Raw genomic sequence first — 2482 nt, forward strand, 5'->3', positions numbered from 1 at the left:
CAACAGGAAGAGGTCAGTTATTGACCCCAACAGGAAGAGGTCAGTTTTTGACCCCAACAGAAAGATATGAGTTACTGACTCCAAAAGGAAGAGGTCACTTACTGACCCTAACAGGAAGAGGTCCCCAATAGGAAGAGACCTACCTTGCACTCCCCCACAGGAAGTGCAACTACTTTGCTGCTCCAGCAGGAGGAAGGATGACTTCCTTCTTGCTCAGCAACAAGCTCAGCCAATGAGAAGCCGTCATCACCTGAGCATTTACTTTCCCTCAATGAACTTTCATCTCTTCCTTGCTGATGACTTCCTTTCCTTGTCTCACCCTCCGTACTATAAAAACCTTTCAGGTGGTGTAACCCCTCAGAACATCTCTCGGCTTGCCAGATGAGATGCTGCCCAATTCAAGAATCAGTTAACAGAACCAATTAAATCTTCAAATTTACTCAGTTGAATTTTGTTTCTTAACATCTTACATATGAAGCAGTATCATATTTGTTGGTGGACTCAGATTATTTTAACGTATATCGTGAGCTCTAGGGCAACTACCCAAAAAGGTTTTTTAAAAAAGATTTAATAGTAAGACAATAGAAGAGATAAAATGGAATAATAAAAAATGCTGAATTAACCTGAAGAAGGCAGAAAAAGAAGGAAAATAAAAAAAGAACAAATGTGGCAAATATAAAACGGCTAGCAAGATAACAGTTCTAAACACATCAGTTAAAGACAGATTGTCAGAATGGAAGAAGCAGCGATACACAACTATATGCTGTCTGTAAGGAGCCTGCGTGTACCCTTCTTGTCCCATAAGAGGCTCCATATTTTCCTCCACCTGTCCCACAGGGGACACATACAGCAGTGGGGGTGGCCAGGTGCCATATGACACACCTGCTTTAATAGAACAAGGAGCATTGGCTGCGTCTGAAACAGGGAAAGACAAGGTGACAAGTCCAGCACAGGCTGTGTGGCCCCTCATCTCTCAGGGAGGAAGTGCTCCAGGCCCATGGCCCACCCTCACGTGCCCGAGGAGGAGTCTGAAGTCATCCTCTCCCAACTGCATGTCCTCAGACCATAGCGGAATTAGACTTGAAATCAATAACGTGAAGATACCCGACCTAGCTGGAAATCGAACAACCGACCTCTAAACAACCCGTGCATCCAAGAGGGAGTCTCAATGGGAAATGTAAAAATATTCTGAACTAAGGGAAAACGAAAATGCATCGTATCAGAATCTGTGGGACACACCTAGGGAGCGCTGCTGGGACCTTCACAGCACTGACGCACGTGTCAGCAGAGAAAGACTCTGATCGATACGTAAACTTCTCCCCCAGGAAAACCAGGGAAAGAAGAGCTTTTGATTAAAGCAAATGCAAGCAGGAGGAGGGAAATAATGACTCGAGTAGAAACCGACGGAGTTGAAGACAGAAAAGTAGACAATATCAATGAAGCCAAAGGCTGGTTCCATGAACAATCTGCACAGCTAGTGGACATGTCGCCAGACTGACTGAGAGAAACGGAGAGAAGACACCATGACCAGGCCCAGAAATGAAAGCAGGCCGTTGACGCTGATCCACAGACAATAGAAGGAGAGTAAGGAGACACTATGAACAACTCTGTGCCCCTTAGAAATCAGATGATGCTGCTCAGTGTCAGTGTGTTGTTGTCTTTCTTTGAAGAGTGTTGACGTTTGTCTCGGCAGCAGGTAAATCTTGCAAACCATTTGGACTTTTTACAGCTTGTTTTCTCGTCCTTGATAGGGGACGTCTAGAGCTGCCTTCACCTCTGGGATAATCAGCCCTACTAAGGGAGGGTGACCCGGGCCTACCCTGGGTGCCCAGAACAGTCACCATGTCTCCACGCTTGCTGGTCAGTCTCAAATGGCTCTCAGTCCTGGTCGAGTCTGGCTCTTCAACTGACAACCTCACAGTCCTGCCCGGGTCCGCGTGTCTGTGGAGTCTCCCTCATGGCAGGCACGGTCTACGCTCAGGAAGGACTCTGTGGCCCACTGTGTGTCCCTGCGGGTTCCCTTTTCCTGAAGCTGCTGCTTCTCTGGGACTCCTCCTTGCCACCACCACCGCCTGATCCCCCTGAACTGAGTTCTCTCCCCAGAACTCGGGGCCATCGGGCCCTTTCGAGGTTCCCTCCGGCACCCACAGCTCTCTGGCTCCAGGAAGACAGCTGGGGTGACACAGGGCTGCGCTCCAGTCCCCCTGCACTGCCTGTGGCCATGACGGAGCTGTTTAGGGTGGGAGCTTTTGTCCCCTCATTGTTACTCCATTGTGACCAGAAGCAGAAGTCCAGTGGCTTCTTTTGAGGACCGAAAACCATGAGTCTTCACTCTCTCTAAATGGCTTTCTCCCTCAATCCCTTTCACCTTAAAAGTTTGCATTTCTAGATTCTACAGGGAGTTTGAAACATTACAAATCTACTCATCACGTCCACATGACGGTTTGTGAATTCTTTGAGCTTAAAATATTAAAATCCAGTC

This window comes from Equus caballus, chromosome 12, assembly GCF_041296265.1.
Source record: "Equus caballus isolate H_3958 breed thoroughbred chromosome 12, TB-T2T, whole genome shotgun sequence".
NCBI lineage: Eukaryota > Metazoa > Chordata > Mammalia > Perissodactyla > Equidae > Equus > Equus caballus.